Source organism: Sorex fumeus, unplaced genomic scaffold (assembly GCF_029834395.1).
Source record: "Sorex fumeus unplaced genomic scaffold, SorFum_2.1 ptg000003l, whole genome shotgun sequence".
Classification (NCBI taxonomy): domain Eukaryota; kingdom Metazoa; phylum Chordata; class Mammalia; order Eulipotyphla; family Soricidae; genus Sorex; species Sorex fumeus.
The window spans coordinates 21,518,402-21,531,730 of record NW_026606060.1 but is presented as its reverse complement, the minus strand read 5'-3'; the positions used below and the strand labels follow the sequence as shown (position 1 = coordinate 21,531,730).

The window sequence follows — 13,329 nt, the reverse complement described above, 5'->3', positions numbered from 1 at the left end:
GAGCTTGCATGACCGCGATTGTAAATGTAAATTTCTAGATGGTAAATGATTTGGTTCCATAGACATCTCTGTATGGCACTAATACATTTTGGGATTCAAGTGGGAGTTTCTGAGCCAGGGCTGTTGGTGCACTAAGGGGGAACTCAGAGGCAAATTGTGGGCACGATAGCCAGTCGCTGGGCAGGCGAGGACCCGAGGAGGAACATCCCAGGTACTCTGCCACCATGTTGTCTGGAGATTCAGTCCTGGATCCACATAACTGGGCCTTGCTTGTGGAAGCTCTTGGTCACCAGGATTCCATCGGGAATAGGCGGGGAGACTACACCTGCTCCCTTTGGGGTGCCCCGGTGAAATTGGCCTGGCATGGGGCCTGGAGAGATCTCCGGCACTGTGACGTCTTCTAGGACTCACTGCTGTGTCTCTGGGCCAGGGCTGTTGGTGCTAAGATCCACATTACAAAATTTTCAGCAGATTATATCTTGGTGAGGTCCATCCTGCGACAGTAGAGTCAGGCTAGTGATATGGCACAAATTTGGATTGTAGAAACAAGCGACTGCTGGGGCTGTTTGGGTGGGCCCCCAGGCCAACCCACCCCCCTCAATTTACCCCATTCTGTGCCCAAAGGGACACATGTGCGGCTCCAAGATTAACTGTGGCTTTTGATCTCTTTTGAAATTTATCTATTGGTCTCTGAAATAAGGCCAATAAATGAGCTTATATAGCTGAGCCGGGGGTGGTTTGTGGGTGCGGCTCCCACATTTCTAACCTTGGGCCATTTAATTTCTTGGTAAACTTGATCCCAAGTTGTTGGGGTCTGGCCATAGGCACAGTAGTAATTTGGGGGTATCAGGAAGCCTGAAGACACCATGAGGCTGCTGATGCACTCACCCTGCAGGTATAGGTTGACCTGCTGGCAGCACCATATCCCCCCTGAGGAAATCTTTGATTTTCAATTTTTTTAAATTTTTATTTTCTTATTTTTTATTTCTACAATTTCTCTTCTTATTCTACGTTTTTATATTTGCAATACAAAAAGAATAGTGATCATTTTTATATTCGTGAAGTTTCACATACCTGTTTTGAAAATCCAGTGGAGATTTCCCAATTCTTCTATTTTATAGATCTTAAAAATACATGACAGAACTGATATCTTTACTATAAAATAATTCTAAAAAGAAATATTTCTTCCAAATAATGACATGCTGTATAATTTTATTTCTAATTTTCCTTTTTAGCATTTTTTCTGTTCTTAATTGTGTTCCACTATTTTCTCCTTGATTGTCTTCTACTATTTCCTTCTCTAAGAGTGGAATAATAGCAGAGTCACATTGAACTTACCTCTTTTTATTTACTATAGCACAGCACTGTAGCACTGTCTTCCCATTGTTCACCGATTTGCTCAAGTGGGCCAGTAACGTCTCCATTGTGAGACTTGTTGTTACTGTGTTTGGCATATCGAATGCATCATGGGGAGCTTGCTAGGCTTTGCCAGGCAGGAGAGATACTCTCAGTAGCTTGATGGACTCTCCAAGAGGGGCGGAGGAATTGAACCCGGGTCAGCCAAGCCAGCCACATGCAAGGCAAACGCCCTACTGTTGTGCTATCGCTCCAGCCCTTTATTTACTCCAGCCCTTTATTTACTTTATTTACTATGGTGGTTTAAAATGTTGGGAATGAAATCTAAGTTCCACAGCCAATTATTATTTAATATGCAGTTAGAAACTTCATGTAGATTCTTTGTCACTCGATTTCTTACATGGTAAACTGAGATAAATAATATATATTTACATTGAAACTATGAAAATTGGATGAACTAATCTAAAAGAATAGTGTCTGGGCCACTAATTAATGCACATATCTTTTACATTAGCTGTTATAATTATTGATACTATGATTAATAGCACAATAAGGTTTTGAAGTTTGCATTTATAATAATTTTCTTGTGCTTATCACTGATATTCAAATATGTAAACAATGTATTAAGTTAATGCTTGACTAGCCATATTGTTTCCTTTCTTTAATCTTCCAATTACAATATAAAATAGAATGAGCCAACAAAAAAATTCTTAATTTCTTATTCACCCAAGACTTTTCCTCCTTTCACTCTTCTATTGCCTTAAAAGGCATCATTTTCTAAGCATTGATTGATGCATAATAAAATTCAAAATTATCCAAAGTCCTTTCTTCTCTATAATCCAGGAACATTTATCCATGTAATAAATAAATAACTACTGAGCAGAGTAGCTATGAACCTATTGCTTTGAGCTCTCAAGATAAAACAGTACACACAACAGCTCTGAGCTTCAGCAAAGTAATGAATAAATAATGAGGTATTTAATAGTAATAAGCCCATGAACAGTATGAGACCAGGGTTATATAAAAGAGTAGAAGTAACTGAAGTTGTGGACTCTATATAGCATTTTAGAAAAGATATTTCTTCTTGGACATAATGACAGAAGAAAATGAAACATGAGGAGGAAGGATCAGCTCAGGATACAAGTTGATTTGGCTAAGGAAAATAAAAAGACAGATATGACTTTAAATTGAATTATAATTAGAGCTGTTTGAAATTGGGAAACTGGGAAACTGGGAAACATCTTAAGTGCAATGATAATCTTTTGAAAGACTTTAAGCAGGATGGAGATCTTGAATACCTAATCTTGTAAAAATCTGAATATTCCCATATCTAGTCAAATGCTGTTTAGTTTAAAATTATTTAATGAAATTCATAACTAACTAAATTAGTGAATTTTAACATATGGTAAATATATATGAATCACTATCACGATCAGCCTGTTGTTCGTCGATTACCTCGAGCAGGTCCCAGTAACATCTCTTCGTCCTAGCCCTGAGATTTTAAAGTGCCATCATTCAAGGCTCTTTCAGGGTTAGGAGAATGAGACCCATCATTTTTACTGGTATTTGGCATATTGGTATGCCAAGGGGAGTTTGCCAGACTCTGCCATGTGGGCAGGTTACATTCGATAGCCTTCCAGGTTGTCCAAAGTAAGAATGAGATAATAAGATGTCACGCAGCTGCAAATGCAGCCGCGCTTCTGGGAGCTGGGTTTTATAGTCTCTGGGTTTTGGCCATTGATGGGATTACATGGCTCTTGGGTCAGTTGGTGGGTGTGACCCCTGTCTACTGGGAGATGGAGGATCTGGATGGAGGATGCTCAGCCCCGATCTGAGCAGGCTTGGAGATCTCAGCCCCGGCACCCGCATGCCTTTGTTCCTCTGCCAGTACCTTCATGTGTGTTGAGAGTGGTCTCAGCATGGTCGTGGCTGGTTCTGGAGGTCTTCAACTGCTGGAGCTCTGGTCAGGGTGGGGAGGGAAACTCAACCCGGCCCCATCCAAGGGGGTCCAGTGAGGACAGCCAGGCGCGGGGGCAGGAGACTGCACTGTTCTCTTCCGTGAGCTGGGTTTTGTAGTCTCTGGGTCACGGCCGTTGATGGGATTACACGGCGCCAGGGCGTCAGTTGGTGGGTGTGACCCCTGCCTACTGGAATATGGAGGATCTGGGTGGAGGATGCTTAGCCCCGATCTGAGAAGGCTTGGAGATCTTAGCCCCGGAACCCGCATGCCTCTTTGTTCCTCTGCCGGTACCTTCATGCCTGTGGAGAGTGTTAGATAGTTTATGCCTATATATATGAATACCAAAGATTAAATAGTACATAAGAAACTGTACATATTTGTTAAAAACGAAAGTTTGAGATTTTAAAATAAAAGGCTGTTTTTAAAAGTCTATTTTGTTTTATTTAGTCTATATCTTGGGTTTTTCTATTTACTATGTATTATTGAAAACTATGGTATTTGTTAATATGCACCTGACTTACTTAAATAAGTATTTTCATCCTTTAGGTCCACTGTGCTATAAAAATAATATTTTCTTTTATAAGAACAGTATTCTATTTTAGACAAATAAAATTAATATGCCCTGTGTAATGTGGATTCTTTACTAAAATTTATTACAAAATAAGTAAGGCACAGTATATGCCCTGAGGAACTCAAACTCTAATTAGGCACATTAAGGTTTAACAGGATCATGGATCCCCGTACACAAAGGCAAGCTTGACTGTATGATTATTTTCTCCTTTTTCTTAATTTTCTCTCTTTCTACAGATTTGCGACATTAGATCGTATATAAAAACTGGTAAAACTGTGGACATAATGCTAAGCAGTTAAAATGTGTGTGAGGAACAAAAATTTTACATGCATAAGGTAACTTTAGTTCTACTGGCATTTGAAACAAAATGGATCAGTAAACTTGGCTATAAATTACTCTAAAGGGCTATAGGATGGATCTATATTAGTCTTTGTTGCCAACCACAGACTAGGCTACATAAACTATCTAACAGATATTAATGTTCTTTTTCTGGAGGTTAGACATTCAGGCTCAAGAGCCATTTCCTGCAGGAACATATGGTCTTTCTTCTGTACATGGAAACAGCAAGAGAGAGAGAGAGAGAGAGAGAGAGAGACAGAGAGACAGAGAGACAGAGAGACAGAGACAGAGACACAGAGACAGAGACACAGAGACAGAGACAGATACAGAGGCAGAGAGACAGAGATAGAGAGACGGAACAGAGACAGAGAGAGATGAAGCGAGAGAGCATCAGGGTGACAAAGGCAAAAAGAGACAGAGAAAAAGAGATCTGACATTTCTTTAAATTAGGTACAAGACTCCTCAGATTAGGACTCTGCTCCTTGATTTTTATTTCCTTAAATGTTAATTACTTTCGCAAAAGGCCCCTCTCTAAAATCATTCACGTTGCAGTGACTTCATTGTTCTTGATCAACACAGTTTGAACTACATGAACTTGCTTATACATGAGGTTTTTCCTTTCCTAAACTTCATATTTAAAGATTCAGCCAATGTTGGCTATGGTTAGATTGGTTGAAACTGTGAGCAGTATCTTCATATATGGAAAGCCAACCCTAAGTTTAATGTATATATTCTACTGTGACTGGGTGAAAGTGAAAGGATATTTGTGCCCCTGATACTTGCGTTGTTCAAGGTTCAAGTCTATTGAGCAAGATACAATTCAGTCCTTAAAATACTTTCGATGCTCAAATTGGCTACTATATTAATTAGGTGTATCTATTAAACTATATAAGAATTATCCATTAAAATTATTTTTACCAGTAAGTTGAGCAGTTTGTTTAGTGTGAGTGTGTGTGTGTGTGTGATACACATGTAAATAATGTGTTCCATAACTGACCAATATTGTTGGCTCTAAATTTCAAAATTTGAAACAATAAATATTCCCTTACCCTGAAGCTTAAAGATTCTGTGACACAAAAATTGAGAAAAGGCTTATCTGGGAATTGTGGTTCAGCGTCTCTGATGAATTTGCAGGCAAAACATTAACATTACAGGTTTTTAACTTAGTAACCTGTAAACTAGACTGGGAACCTATAAAATAATTCATTCAAATGGGTATATAAAACCATTATAGTCATCAAAGTAAATCCTATATTCAATCACCTTTATGTTGTTAAATAAGTTTAATTTATTGTTGATACAAGTTAACACCCTGATACTAAAGATAGAATCTCTAAAAAGTGTATGTATTGAATTATTTACTCAGAAATTCAGGAAAGAGCACTTCAGACTCCTCAATTATTTGCAGAGGAAATTATAGAAAAGGAAGAGACTATAATAGCAAAGGAAAAGCGCTATTGGGTGGCTGTACTTTAGCATCATAGTTAAATTATTTTTTCCGTAATATTTCTTGAGCTATTATTGTAAAAAATTTTGAACTTCACATAGCATAGTTCCATAGGACTATTACAATTATTTTCCAATTATTTTTCTGCCCCATAGAGTGTACTTTTTAGAGGTGGAAATATGTGCTTTGACTTGCACCTTCCCCTTGCCAATGAGAGCACATGCGTGTCCTTTTACTTCACAATAGTCGATGGATAGATTTTTTTTGACCTGATAAGTGATTTCAAGGACTGAAAATAAGAAAACAACCAAAGACATGTTTTAGTTGCTATCACAGAAAATGTTACTTCAGATGTCAACAGATAATCAGAAGCCAGGAAGACCTTAAACTTTCATTATTAAAGCAATTATTATAACTTCTTTAAAATGATAGGGCAACAGGTATTAAACTTTCACAAAGTGTACCATGACCTTCTTTCAGAATTTCCAGATAGCTCTGATATTGAAACAAAATTCCAGTGGAAAATGTCAGAAGAGATACTAAGTTCTGGGTTGCAGACACTTGAACAGACCACTCAGCCCTTTCAAAGCTCAATTTCCTTCATTTCAAAATAAAACTTAGGAACCATACCTTTCTGAACTCTCCTTAATCAGTATTTTGTCATTTTTTATTTTCACATAGAAAATATGGAATATTGCTAATGGTTGCTGTTTATAAAAAGTAAAGTGGAAATAATGAACGATTAGCACTGTCCTCCCATTATATTCATTGATTTGCTCGAGCGGGCACCAGTAATGTCTTCATTGTGAGACTTGCTGTTACTGTTTTTGACATATCGAATACGCCATGAGTAGCTTGCCAGGTTTTGCCATGCAGGCGAGATACTCTTGTAGCTTATTTCCTATATGGTCTAAGTTATTATTTATAAGAATTTTTTGTGAAATGAAACTATTCATAATATAATTTACATTCATAGTAAATTTGCATTAGATAGCAGCAAGAACAATAACTTTACAGATACATGATAAAAATTTCTACTGCTAAATTCAGGAAGTGTATAACAAAACTCTATTACTTCTAGTATAGCCATTTTTTTTTATGAAGTCATGACATAAAAACTTAAAATCTGTTGTCACTATAGACATTAATTTAAGGAGCGAACTAAGATGTTTTGAACCAGTTATGTTTAAGCCGTAGTGCTTACATAATTTATATTCATTATAAAATTGGCATATGGGCTCATTGAAACTAAGACTGAAAGTCAATAGCTGGGCTAAATTTTTGCTGTAGACAGAAAGTAGGGGTAGGTGGCAATAGTTACTTGCATTAGCACCTTAAAATGAACATCTGTCCTAGACTGACCACAGTGAATTCATTTTGAAATTAAATATTTGGATTGTGGATCTCCTTGTGCAATGGAAAGTTGTATGACAAAGTTAAACCTGTATTTGATGGTTTTCCCTTTCACTTATTGATTATGCAACATTAAAAAGATTTATAAAATGTAAGGTTTTAGTCTCTATAGCTGTAAACTGGTTGCTAGATGACACCCTTATTATCAGATATACTTGAGGAGTGTGGGGTTGGGGGCCCTTTCTAAGGAAATTCTTGTCAAAATAAGTTGGCAGCTCAATATGAGGATTACAGGATGAGGTGCTGCTCCAGCTATTCCATATCAGGGATTATCAGGGTCACTTCTGCTGTGCTGAGAGGCGTCCAGAACTGCCCTAGAGTTGCTCGGTGCACTATCTGTTGTTTGGAATTGAACCTAGGATGATGTATATGCTTTAACTCTTATCTTTGACATATTTTTAAAGAATTCTTTCAAGCACAAAATGGAATGCTTCCCATAAACTCTCTCACAGGTCTAGCACATAAGAGTTATTTTATATATGAAAGCATAGTTTTATATTTTTAATGTCAATGACTTTTTATATTTTTCCATATAAGTTTTTAATTAATCAGGTAAATAAATCAAAGTAACCATATGTTTTAGGGCTATTTTGTTCAAATTAAAGTGGATAGCACTGTAGCACTGTCCTTCCGTTGTTCACCTATTTGCTCGAGTGGGCACCAGTTATGTCTCCATTGTCAGACTTGTTGTTACTGTTTTTGGCATATTGAATACACCATGGGGAGCTTGCTAGGCTCTGCCATGTGGGCGGGATACCATCGCTAGCTTGCCAGGCTCTCCAAGAAGGTTGGAGAAATTGAACCTGGGTTGGCCGTGTACAAGGCAATTTAAAATCACTAAATTAAAACCCTGCCCAGTTCAGCCCATTTAAAGTGGCTAAATGAAATTATTGCATATCATTAAAATTGGTCATGGAAATTTAATGTCTTCATTTTTATAGCAATATTAAAAAGTTGTGATATGGGGCCAGAGAGATTTTATAAGGGTTATGGTGCTTGACTTGTCATGGCTAATCCTGTTCAATTCTGGGCACTTCGTAGGGTCTCCAGAGTAAGGAAAAAAGCCCTGAACCCTGCAGAGTGTAGCCCAGCGTAACTCTCCCCAACTCTACAAGTTTATAAATATAAATGCATAAGAATGGTTAATATCTTGTGGCCCTGCTATCTTGAGACCTCAATAGTTAGAGGAGATTTGAGACAAGAGACACAGTGTCATTCAAGATGCTGAGTTGATACTTTGGTGAAATAATGTAAAATAATTTTCATTAAATTGAAAAAGTCAACGCATTAAGAAAATCTTTTTTTAAAAACAAATAGTTTTCAATGAAAATTATTTAGAACAATGCAAGGTTAGAGATAGTGAAGCATGTGTTCATGATAGAATACAAGCTTCTCCAAAGTGGAAATAGGCAAACAAAGAAACATAGAGACAAGCAAGCAAGATAGACATTCAAGGGAGAGCACAGGCATGAAGAAAATCTGAGACTCTTCTTTGACAGTAGTTCTACCCCTTTCATTCTTGTATCTATCAAAACTTTTATGCTTACTTTTGGTGAGTAATACAATGGAATTGGGAGACATTTAGACAAACTACAAACTACAACCAAAGATAATTTTTATATGTATATATGCTAAACCTTTGTCAAGTAAATAAAATACACAAAGTAAAATATATTTTTCATAGTCAGATGAAATATACAATAAAATAGAATATATTTTTCATAGTCAGATGCTCCACTCCCGAAATCTCTAGTAATTGTACATCAGATAAAATGAAAAAAAAGTTATTCATAGTAAACACAAACTATAATGAGAGTTAAGGCAAAGTCTTGATAGCTCATCCAGGTGGTGTTCTGACTTTTGAAAATGTTGAAACTCTTTCAAGAACTTGCTCTTGAGGCCCTTTCCAGTTTATTTTATGGGTTCTAATTGTCAAGATGCCCATCTGGCTTGGTGGCTCACCTTCTGCTGTTGAAGCTTTCTGACTGACCATCCATAGCATCTGGCATCCAGATGCTTTTCCTGAGGATCAGTGAAGTGTTCATGAGACCACCTGCTATGTTCACAGTGGTGGATAAAAAAATGTGAAGGTTATTGGGCAGTTTTACTCTCAATAGCTCTTTTGGGTCCTTGAGATAAAATTTAGGCACATCTAGACACCCCATGACAATAGAATGTATTAGTTTAAGTCTTGGGGAGTAAAAAAATGATTTTTACTCATTATAGTTTTATTCTGAAATGCTAATTTAGAGAGCTATGTATGTTCTATTTGAACTTGAAAATACTCAATTTAGGTCTATTGGGTGTCCTTAAGTAAGACTAAGTCCCATACTTAGTGAAAACTCCGTCTCTCAATCCCTAAATTTCCAGTTTATGTAATAAAATATTTAACACTAAATTATCAGAGGGGCTGAAGAGATAGTGTGGGAATAAGAATCTTGCCTTTCATGCCAACCAAGGTTTAATCGTGGAACCACATATGGTCCAATGAGCACTACAGGAGTAATCCCTGATCATCTTTCTGTGAGTCGAAAATACAAAAAAAGAGTTAAATATTCACAATAATTGCATCGAACATTCAATATTCTTGGGAGGATGTGATTCCAGTAAAGGAAGCAGGTAGGTTGCAAACCAAAAATATTTTTTTCAAAAAGACTTTTAGAGTCAGGAGATTTTCACAAGAAAAAATGTATTTACAATTCTTGTCAACAATTGAACAAACTAAAATATTTGTAAAAGGTGATATTAGGAAACATCAAAAATGATATTAAGGCCAGAGCAATAGTCCAGTGGGAATGGCTTTTTCCTTGCATGTTTTGACTGAGAATCTATCCTAGGCATCCCATATAGTCCCCGAGTGCTAGGAACAATTCCTGAGGGCAGAGCCAGGACTAACCCTTGAGCATCGCCAAAGAGCAAAACCAAACAAACAAAAGCAGATATTAAAGGTATATAAGCTTCCTTTAAAAATTTAAAAATTCTGTCTGTGTTAAGCCATGGGCTCTGGTCTCTGTTCCACAGGATAAAGTTTGTTCAAGTTGTCAAGAATAAGGGGTACTTCAGAAATACCTAGTGAAATTTAGAAGATGGCAAGAGGGCAAAACTGATTATGATACTCAAAAACATTGGTAAATCAGGATAAAAATAAATACAACACACCAAAATACAGAGGATAATCCTTGTCATCAGCAGAGACATCATTTACCAGATTGCTTATGCTCATGTAGAAGGAGATAGGATAGTTTGAGCAGCCTTTGCTCATGAGCTTCCAAATTATGGTGTAAAGGTTGGCCTGACAAATTAGGCTGCAGTATATTGTACTAGCCTAAAGCTGTCCGTAGGCTTCTCATCTGGCATAAATAAGATGTACCAAGGTCAAATGGGGGGTCACCGGAGATGAGTATAATGTGGAAAGCGTTATGAATAACCTGGTGCCTTCACCTGCTATTTGGATGCAGGAGTTGCCAGAACTACTACTGTATACAATGTTGAGACCCTGAGAGGAGCTACAGATGGAGCTATTCCTCATAGTAGCAAAGATTACCTGCTTCTGACTTGGAAACCAAGGAATTAAATGCAGTAGTACATGGGAATGAGAGAGACCAGTTGTAGTTACTACCTGTAGTTCGCTACCTGTCTGAATGCAAGGTTCCGTCCCAATGGAAAACCAGCAGGACCGTACTACTGTTCAAGAAGGGAGACATCCATGACATTGGCAACTATCGCCCGATCTGCCTATTGTCTGTCATCTACAAGCTGTTCACTCGAGTCATCCTGAATAGGATTGGCAGAACACTAGATGAAGGACAACCATGCGAGCAAGCAGGGTTCCGCAAAGGATTCAGCACCATCGACCATATCCACACGGTAACCAATTTTTGGTCACGTAATGAGATTTAAAGACGACCGTTGGACTAGAGCTGTTACTGATTGGATTCCATGGGATGTCAAGAGACCGCGTGGCCGCCCACCTACCAGATGGTCAGACTTCTTTGTCAAGATCATGAACGATCGGTTTGAGGCCCTCCATGTTCCCGGAGCAAAGAGATGCCATTGGGCTACACTAGCACGCGACAGGGACAAATGGAGACGTTACTGGCGCCCGCTCGAGCAAATCGACGACTAACGGGAAGTTAAGTGATTAAGTGATTAGTACATGGGAAACACACTATGGAACAGAATGTTGCTGACTATAAGCGTAACCTACTGGAAGAAGATGAAAATGCCTGTAAGAAACATTTTTCTCAATACATAAAGAACAACATAACTCCAGACATGACGGAGGACATGAATAAGAAAGCTCAGGTGGTAATAAGGGGCAACCCTGTTTATTAAAATAAACCTGAGAGAGAAGTTAAAAAGAAGAGAGAGAAACGTCCCCAAATGTCTCTTGACCAGAGAAGAAAGATTGGGTAGCCCAGAAGAAAGCAAGTTTTCTCAGAGCTCAGGGTTAGGTTGTTGAGAGCTATTCAAACTATGATATTTTATAGATATTTTTGCAAAGACAGTGATAAACCTATTGACCAAGCAGCAATTTCTGTGTAAAGCTCTTGTTAATGAAACTGTAGGAGAAAAGATTGAAGTAATAAAATGGGAATTGTCGATGTCTTTTTTTCTTGCTAAATAAGTGCCATCTTTTTTAATAAGTAACATTTGGCTCAATATTTAAAAAGAATTCTGTCTGCTACAGAGATGAATGCATCATTTTCCAGCAAGTGATCAATTACTTTTCCTTTTCCTGATTTAAAACCATTAAGCATTTTTTTTAGTTTTTCTTTAAGAAGCAGCATATCAGTTTTATTTTTCAGCAAAAATTATAAAATCGACCTATATATGTTTGTGTAGATTATCAGGATGATTTATTTTCTTATAATTCCAATCCTCAGTAAGGCATGAACACTGCTCAATAGGCTAAGATGGTCACATAATCAATGTGACATATATTATTAAATAGTTGATGCCACTATTAAGGACAGATATTAACATCAAGATTTTTCTTATTACTTTGTAAGAAAATTTTGCCTATACATTATTGTGGAGTTAATGGATTTTAAGTATAGTATGTGTATCTCGCATTTATATACTGTATTGTAAAATATAAAACAAATTACTATATTATCTATTCCAAAGTGTGTCTTACATCAGTAGTAACGTAAATGAGAAGATCACATTTTCTAAATTCTTGTTTTTGTTCAGTTTATTAATATTTTAAAGCTGTAGATCAAATTAAGGATGAAATATGTGTTCATATCTTTTTAGATGAGACATTTGTATACTTTAGCATACAAATCATGTTTCACTTAAGGAAATACATACCATCACCTTGTCTTGGTATTTCTAAATTGCTCAGAACCATTAACCTGAGATGACTTTATTTTCAGTTCACATTAAACATCTTAGACATATTTGTGTAAACATTTAAATCACAAACATACTTCAACAATTGGCTTACCCTTTTCATCATTAAATGCTTTCCACAGCTTTAGAGATTCTTAAGTGTGGCTTGTTTTATTTGTTTATTTTTACAAAAGCAATATATTCATACAATAAAAAATTCAAAATGAATGAAATAAATAGAATTAAACTAAATCTTTCTTTCTCTATAACTCCCACAGAGTCTAGTATCTTCCAATAGAAACATTTACCATTAACAGATTGTGATATATTCCTCTCTCTAATTTATAGTTTAAGGTTATCCACACATACTTATGCATGTCTAACTTTTATTGCTTTTAGCCAGAAAGGTACTATAGAGTACTTATTATTATGTCTTGACTTTAAAAGACCCTATACAGCATGGCAATTTTTTCTATATTGGTTCAAATAGAACTGTCATCTTCTTTTTAATGGTGCATAGCAGGCTGTTGAATGTATGAGCAAGCCTGTTACTAAACATTTATTTCCAATGTTGACCTGAATTTCATTGCTTAGAAGTGAGGATGCTAAATAACTGGGGTGTATCTGGATAAAAAAATATGCAAAGTGAGAAATTTTGTAAATAATGTCAAGTTGCGATAAACAGTATTTTAATTTGCATTCCTTCCATGAGCATGCAAAGAATTAGAAAAGGCTTATTTCTTCCATATTATTATCATTGAATTTATCTCCATTTTGTTATCTCTGTCTTCTTTAATCCATCTTTGAAGAGGTTTGTTTCCTCCAGAACCACATTATTTGGAATTAAACCCTTAGTTTGTTGCCTCCTCTCTCTCATAAATGTAATGAATTTTATAATTTTACTAC

At 36.6% G+C, this 13,329-nt stretch overlaps 1 pseudogene; it reads left to right on the top strand.

The window, feature by feature from the left end:
- The first annotated feature begins 224 nt into the window (after window positions 1-224).
- LOC130028528 (60S ribosomal protein L5-like) lies at window positions 225-11,540 on the top strand (annotated as a pseudogene).
- Window positions 11,541-13,329: the final 1,789 nt, after the last annotated feature.